The sequence below is a fragment of the Macrotis lagotis genome, chromosome 6 (genome assembly GCF_037893015.1).
Source record: "Macrotis lagotis isolate mMagLag1 chromosome 6, bilby.v1.9.chrom.fasta, whole genome shotgun sequence".
In the NCBI taxonomy this organism is placed as follows: domain Eukaryota; kingdom Metazoa; phylum Chordata; class Mammalia; order Peramelemorphia; family Peramelidae; genus Macrotis; species Macrotis lagotis.
The window spans coordinates 193,789,753-193,798,621 of NC_133663.1; positions in this window are offsets into that span (position 1 = coordinate 193,789,753).

The window sequence follows — 8,869 nt, forward strand, 5'->3', positions numbered from 1 at the left end:
TGTGATTAATGTTTGTCTCTTTGGCTTCATAGCTTCTTATTTATTTAGGAAGTAAATTGGGGTTGCAGTGAAATGTATTGAGGTGAAAATGAGATAACATAAGGGGAGAGCTATATTAAGGCTTTGGCTGGTGCCTTCCTGATGAAATTTTTCTGATTGAGAACCAGCACAGGCAAAAGCCTGTATAAGCCTGTGTAATGACCAGATTTGTAGATCAAGGTTTGTAGATTTAGATTCTTTTTTCTTTTTTGGTATATAGATGTGTAGTCAGGGAAATGGAAGGAGGAAAAGAAGAATAATGAAATATTGGTGACTACATGAAAAAAGTAGCCCAAATTTATAAGAGTTTCAAAAATAATTTCCATTTAAGGTATAAATTTCTAATTTCCCACATAAAAGTATAGGAATCGAATGGCAAATCATTTTTTGTTGTTAAACCCCTGAAATGGTCATAAAAAATGATATTTATTTTTCATTCATATCCCTTGAAATCCATTATATGTTAAAATTCTCTGAAAGACTCAGTTGTAAGTTTTTCATATTTTGTGTGTGTGTGTGTGTGTGTGTGTGTGTGTGTGTGTGTGTGAGAGAGAGAGAGAGAGAGAGAGAGAGAGAGAGAGAGAGAGAGAGAGAGATTTTGACTAAATCTGATGACTTGGAGAAATCAGTTACAACTAAAGTTCTAGGATTTCACTTTATGGTAGAAGTTCTATGACTTAATGTAAGCTGGAGTCACTATTTGGAAGTGTGGCATTGACTCCTCTGAAGAATGACTAGTCCAATCACAAATTAATATTGATCTGATTCAGTCATAACTAGTCAATCAAAAAGCATTCCTTAAGTGTCAGGCATTTTGCTAAGTGTAAGAAATGCAAAAAAGGACAAAAATATTTTTCTTCTAATGGGGGGATTGACATGTTCAAGGTACATACAGTGTAAATGACAGGTGATTTCAGAGAAAAGGCACAGGGTGGTAAGGAGATCAGGAAAGGTCTATTATAGGAAGTGGAATTTGAATTCAGTTTGGAAGGAAACCAAGGTACCTAGGAGGTAGAGGTCAGGAGAGATTATTCTAGGTGTGGATTAGCCAATAAAAAGACCAGGCATGAGGTGAAGTGGTATGCAGTCAATGCACAGTGAAGAGGTCAATGTTGCTGGATTGCAGACTACTCAAAACAAGGAGCAAGCAGGGAATAAAGTGTAAGAATTCTGGAAAGGTAGAAAGGAGTCAGGTTGTGGAAGATTTTAACACACAGTGGATTTTATATTTTATCTTATAGTTTTGTAGTTGAGATGAGCATTTCAACTACCCGAAGGGGAAAGATCATGTCAATAAAAGTCAACCTGGAGAGCACTGTGGTTGTGGTATTCGGGGATAAAATGCCTGAAGATACTTTCAAGGTCACTTATTTTGTGAACCTCTCAAATTTTAACCTTTTCCCCATTTCCTTATGTTCCCTAATTATTGTCCCTCTTCATTCTTGAAGAGGACCAATGACAAGTCATGTGCCTTCCTTCTTCCTCCAGAGTCATTTGGAGCCCTTAATGGAAATGTCTCTTACTCATCTCTACAGTTTGTGGGGGGAAAGGTCCTATATAATCCTCAATGGGAAGGAGAGCTGGACATGAAAAATGGAATTGAAAATATTTGATTCCTTAAAGCATAAAAAAACTCAAGAAAAAAACTTAATCACTTTAAATTGGAATATGTTGGGATTGACTGTCCAGGTAAACAAAGAAATTGCCTTGTGTTTCTATTTTCTATAATTCTATAGAATTTTCTATATATTTTCTACATAAATTTCCATAATTTCTGTGGTAATTTCTATAATTTCTATTGTAATATGTTTGCCACCAAATACTATCACCTCCAGTCTCCATGACTATCGGTGCAACTTTGTGCAAATTGCTTAACCTAAGTTTCAAAATTCTCATCTGTAAAATGAAGGAATTGGATAGCTGACCTCTACATATTTTTCCAGCTGTAATATTCAAGAATTCTATGGCAGAAGCAGGCTTCGCTGATTGACATTAATATCTGCTCAATAATTTTCCCAATGAAATTTGTCTGGTCAAGATTCACTTGAGTATTATTAATGCTTCCCCTTTTTTGGGAAAAGTATTTGCATTTTGGCTTGACCTACATTTTAAAGACATGTCTCAATTACAAGAAGGAGTCTGGGCAGCTTTCCCAGTGGGGCCATAGGTGACACCAAACTCTGAACAATTACTTAGAATTAGCCTTGTCAAATTTGTTTAAAGTGACCAGGAAAGTGCATACATTGAACTAATGTCCCCTTTTGCTAGTGAGACGTGGCTGTAATGATTTTATATATCTGTCAAACTATTTAAATACGAACACAGCTTTCATGTAGTAAGTGCCATTCCAGGCAGATGTCATTTTTAGAAGCCAATGGGGAATTGCATCCCTTAATTATTCTTCAATACACAAACCAAGCATTCTTTAATTGGTGTAAATTGAACAGTGTTCCAGTGCAAACAAGGAGAGGACAAACTAATCAATGATTCTGTGCATGTCTATTGGAAAGCCATTGCCATTAGATCAAGTAACAAATCCTTAACTCCATTAGCTTCAGTGGAGTGATGGACATATACACAGGCATGTGCTTACACACACACACACACACACACACACACATACATTATACACACACACACACACTACACACACACACACACACACACACACACACACACACACTTCTTATTCTCTGTTATTCACTAGGACTGGGAGACATCTAGGGAGTTGGGATTCCAAAATTGCCAGTTCTGGAGGGGGAAAATGCTAATGGAAATCTAAAAATGCCTTTTCTTCTCTCCTTCCCACTTCAAAAAAGAAAAAAATTCCATTTTTAAAACACCCTACTACAATGTCAGAAACTACATTCACCAGTCTTTTATGGGAATTCAGTGGAAAACAAAGTGTTTCTATCCTCTTGTGGTTTCAGTCTTGTATCTATTTCTCATGCTCTGTTTTTTTCTTCTAAATTGGAAACAATATCCTTTTTTTGGTTAGCTTGTCAACTCATTTTCCTACCTGAATTTTGTTACTGAGACTATTTTTATCTAGCTATTCCTACCTATGAGTTGCAGTTGGATAACATGAAACTTATTCTTTCCTATCTTTTAATATAATAAAAAAATAAAGACATTTTACTTAGGAAGCCAAGGAAAACCCCTACTCATAAATATATTGTACCTACTTTTCATTCCTGTCTTTTTTATTAACTGTCCCAAACTGATTATTTATTATTAGAGAGGGGAAAAAGGAACCAACAGGTCCATTACATCCTCCTGGCCCAGATTTGCTAGTCTTCCACTTTATGGAGTTCCTAAGACTAAGCTGCACTGAGAAGAGGTATATAATGGTTTTATTTTTTGAAAAGAAATGAGCTCTTTCTTGTTGAAAATTCTTCATATTGATTTAAGTTTAAGTTTTTAAAGTAACCTAATGCAGAAAAGTTAAAAGTGAGAGGAAGAATCAGAGAAATGTCCACTTCATTGACAATCTTTGTTTAATATATTATATTTAAAGAGAGATGGGGATGGTTTTCAGTGGGTGCTCTATCTTACATTTGTATTCTAATTTATGGGTGTGCTATCTTACATGTGTATTCTAATTTATGCATCTCTGACAGAAACTGTATCCCTTGGATTTCCATAGTAGGCTCCAGGGTTTTGAGAGAAGTCCCATGAAGGAAATCTCACATTTCCAGAGTTTATGAACAAGGAAAAGTTAAAAGAAAGTGACCCATCATCAAAACTTCTAGGTGTTAAGGTACAAGGACTTGACACCCAGAAACTCCATCTTTAAAATGTTTTCAAAAGGCACGAAGTAACACAAAGTTGTTCTTATCATCACAATAAATTCTCAGTGGTTGATAGAGTAGCTGGGAAACGGCTGTGTGTGTATCAATCATCTACCCTTTAAAAAATTTTATTGGGTCAATAGGATTTAATAATGATTTGGTCCAGATTTACCAGTACTATTTCTGAGAATATTTTAGCATTTCTTGTTGCTTTCCTTATAAGGTCAGTCAAAAAGAATTTATTAATTATTTATTATGTGCCTGACACTGAGCTAAGCATACTACATATAATATTAGTCTACAAAAAAATCACCTCTCCCCAAAGACTTTGATGAAACCAGAGAGAATAATAATAAAACTTAAAAAAGGGACTCCTCCAAATGGAAAAAAAAATTGAAAAGAATATACACAGGGAAATTTTGTTACTTCCATTCTAAATTTAATATATACTTTAAAAGCAAACTACTAATAGAAGCTTGTCATTTCATATATAATTCTTTTTTTGTTCTTTGTATGTTGGAATGCTTGTGTTTATTGATGATGGTTAAGGTAATAATAAAAAAATAAAATTTAATTTAAAAGCAGAGAAAACCATAAGGTAAAAAAATGAAGTATCAGTCCATTGCCTGCTTTTCATTAGTAAAGAAGTTAACTGAATAGCAGAAGTTCCTGAGTGGTTAAGATGTTGGATTGCTGATCCATTGTGATTTGTGTATGTTTGGATCCTATAATTTCCATTTAAGAATTTTTTCTACTAGATTATCATCATCCTCTTGACAATTGGATGGCACCCTGGATAAGGCATTGGTTTTGGACTCAGGAGTTCAAATTCAGCTTCAAATTCAAGTAAGTAATTTGCCACTTACTAGCTGTGTGACCTTGACCAAGTCACTTAACCTTGATTACCTCCCATCCAGAGCCATTTTCAGTTGTCCTGATTCATATCTAGTCTACTGGACTCTAAATATCTCCAGAGGAGAAAGTGAGGCTGATGACTTAACACAGCATTCCTTCACTCAGATCCAATTCAATTACTTTTCATGGCGTTATCACCCTGAGGACATGACCCTCTTTCAGAACAAAGGACTAGCATCATCATCATCATCATCATCATCATCATCATCATCATCATCATCATCATCAACATCATCCTAGGGAGGTAGCAGGGAGTGAGGAGGAAAAGAGACATTATTAGTTGGTGTTTAAAACAAAACTAACACATAAACAACAAGAATGAGAGAATTTAAATTTAATTAACCAAAACTCAGAAAAAAATTAGAAATAGAAAACCATAAATGAGCCTCCCAAGTGTGTGTGTGTGTGTGTGTGTGTGTGTGTGTGTGTGTGTGTGTGTGAAACTTTGAATCTTGATGGATTTACAAGTAAATTCTATCAAACATTCAAAGAATTATTTCCAATATTATACAAGTTGTTTGAAAAAAATATAAAAAAGAGACCTATCAAATTCCTTCTGTGTTACAAATATGAGACTAATTCTTAAACCAGAGAGAGTAAAAACAGGGGAAGAAAAAATAATCGGTTACTGGTGCCAAAATGTAAATGAAATATTAACAATGATGTTACAGAACTATACCAAAAAGATTTTATACTTTTATAAAATCAGATTATAAGATTATACCAGGAATTAGTACAGGGTTGGTTAAATATTAGGTTAAATATCAACATAACAGACCATCTTAATAACAAAACAAAAATCATATAATTATATAGTGAATATGAAAACAATTAGACAAAATACAGATTAGGAAACGAATCAAAAAACATTCCTTAAAATAAGTAATATTTTTTTAAAGGGCAGCTAGGTGGTGTATTGGATAGGGGACTAGATCTGGAATCGGGAAAATTCATCTTCCTGAGCTCAGATCTGGCATTGGATACTTGTTATCTGAGTAACCCTGGATATATGTTTGCCTCAATTTCTTCATCTGTGAAGTGATCTGGAGAAGGAAATGGCAAACCACTTTAGTATCTTTGCTAAGAAAATCCCAAATAGGGACACAAAGAGGAAGACTTGACTGAAAAATGACTAAATGACAAAAATGTATCTGAAACCAAGAGCTAGCACTTTCTGTAATGAAGATAAGCTTGATGCCTTAACAATAAGATCAAATGTTAAGTAAAAAGGTCTGTTATTAGCAATACCATTTGATATAGGCCTGGATTTTGATGTAGTACTTGCCTTATTTGCATTATTTTCAAAAACCTTTTTTTTTTCCTTTTGGAGGGGGTCCTTTTTTTTAAAGTTTTTTTTATTTTGAGTTTTACAATTTTTCCCCAATCTTACTCCCCCCGCCACAGAAGGCAATTTGTCAGTCTTTACATGGTTTCCATGATATACATTGATCCAAATTGAGTGTGATGAAAGAGAAATCATATCCTTAAGGAAGAAACATAAAGTATAAGAGATAGGAAGATCAGACAATAAGATATCAGGTTTTTTTTTTTTTAAATTTAAGGTAATAGTCTTTGCTCTTTGTTCAAACTCCACAATTCTTTCTCTGGATACAGATGGCATTCTCCATTGCAGACAACCCAGAATTGTCCCTGATTGCTGCACTGATGGAATGAGTAGGTCCATCAAGGTTTCATCGCTCCCATGTTGCTGTTAGAGTGTACGGTGTTTTTCTGGTTCTGCTCATCTCACTCAGCATCAGTTCATGCAAATCCCTCCAGGCTTCCCTGAATTCCCATCCCTCCTGGTTTCTGATAGAACAATAGTGTTTCATGACATACATATACCTTGGAGGGGTCTTTTTCTCAAGTTTTAAATTGTTATTCTCTTTGGTTTCATCAAAGCATTTGGGGAGAGGTGAATTCTTTTTTGCAGACTAATGTTATATATATTGTGTTTTTTTAACACAGTGCCAGGCACATGATAAGATATTAAGAGCATTCAAAAAGAAATTGAGAAAATAAACATATGCAAGATAAAACAAAATGCTTACTTTTTTACAGATGATATGATAGTACAGTTTTTGAATCCTAGAGAATCAATTAAAATTAATGAAAAAATTAATGTCAGGGGCAGCCAGGTGGTACAGTGAATAGAGTACCTGCCCTGGGGCCAGGAGGACCTGAGTTGAAATCCAACTTCAGACAATAATTACCAATTGTGTGATCTTGGGCAAGTCACTTAATCCTATTTCCTTGCAACCCCCCAAAATTAATTTCAGAAAACTTACAGCATATAAAATAATTCCATTTAAATAATCAACATTTCTCTATATAACTAAGAAAGCTCAGTAGGAAAGAAAAATTCCATTTTAAATATATGAGTGTTTAAAAAACTTGGAGGTCAGCTTTCCAGAACAAGATTCAACTATAAATACAAAATTATCTTTAATACAGATAAAGGTTTTATTTATTTTAAGAATATTAATTGCTCATGGATAAGTGGAATCAGTATCATAAAATGACAATACTATCTAAATTAATTTATTAATTTAGTGCCTTACTAATTCAACACCAAAGGATTATTTTATAGTTAGAAAAAATATTTAAAAAATTCACCCAGAAGAATCAAAGATCAATCATTTCAAGAGAAATAATTTTAAAAGTTTGAAGGAAGAATGTTTAGCAGTCCCAAAATTTAAACCATTTATCAAAATAATAATCATTGGAGCAATTTGGTACCGGCTATGGAATGTCTATTATTAGAATATATTAGGTATACAACATTCATATGCAATTGAACTCATAAGCCTAGGGTTTGATAATTCAAAGGGCCCACTTGCTGGGATAAGATTTCACTATTTTTTCAAAAACTACTGGGGATCCTGGAAAGTAGTTTGGCATAAATTAGATATAGACAGTTATCTCACACCATACACTAAGATAAGATACAATAGGATAAATAACTTATACAAAGACTGATAACAAACAAAGTAGAGGAATATGGAAGAAATTATCTTTCAGTTCTATGGTTAGGGAGAAATTTCATGGCAGAATAAAGGAAAAGGATAATCAGGATTTTTGATTTTGATCATGTGGAATTTAGAAGATTTTTTAGTAAGAAAAACTGATTCAGCTAAAATTAGAAAGGAAATAGCTAACTGAGGAAATTCTTTCTAGTAATTTTTCTAGGTGGAGTCTCATTTCTGAGAGATTTAAGGATCTTGTTAAATTCATAGGAGTAAGAGTTATTCCCCTGTAAAATAAATGTCAAAGGATATGTCCAGGCATTTTTTTAAATTTTTAAAAATTTTTACAATTTCCCCCAATCTCGCTTCCCTCCCCCACCCTCCACAGAAGGCAATCTGATAGTCTTTACATTGTTTCCATGCTATATATTGATCAAAATTGAATGTGTTGAGAAATTATATCCTTAAGGAAAAAATAAAATATAAGAGATAGCAAAATTACATATGACAGATAACTTTTTTTAAAAAAAACAATGATAATAATCTTTGTTTTTTTTTAAACTCTGCAATTCTTTCTTTGGATACAGATGGTACTCTCCATCACAGATACACTAAAATTATCCCTGATTGTTGCACTAATGAAATGAGCAAGTCCATTAAGGTTGATCATTTACCCCCCATGTTGCTGTTAGGGTTGTACAATGTTTCTTTTGTTCAGCTCATCTCACTCAGCATCAGTTCATGCAAAACCTTCCAGATTTCTCTGAATTTTCATACCACCTGGTTTCTAATAGAACAATAGTGTTCCATAATGTACATATACCACAATTTGTTCAGCCATTCACCAACTGATGCCCCAAGTTTTAAGAAGAAAACAAACAAAAAAAACCAAGCTACTAACAATCATATTTTAAAAAGTTCTTTCACTAATAGAGAAAATTTTAAAAAGCAATTCTGAGGTTGTACCTTATACTCATCAGATTGGCAAAGATGTCAAAAATGAAAAAAATGACAAATGTTTTGAGGGACTACAGAAAAATGTATACAGTACATTGTTGGTAAACTTGTGATTTAAGTCAGTCAATAAGTTGCACAGTTCAGTAACGTTTAGACAACATTCTAAATCTTTATCTAGATTGACTGACAAATCACTAGTAA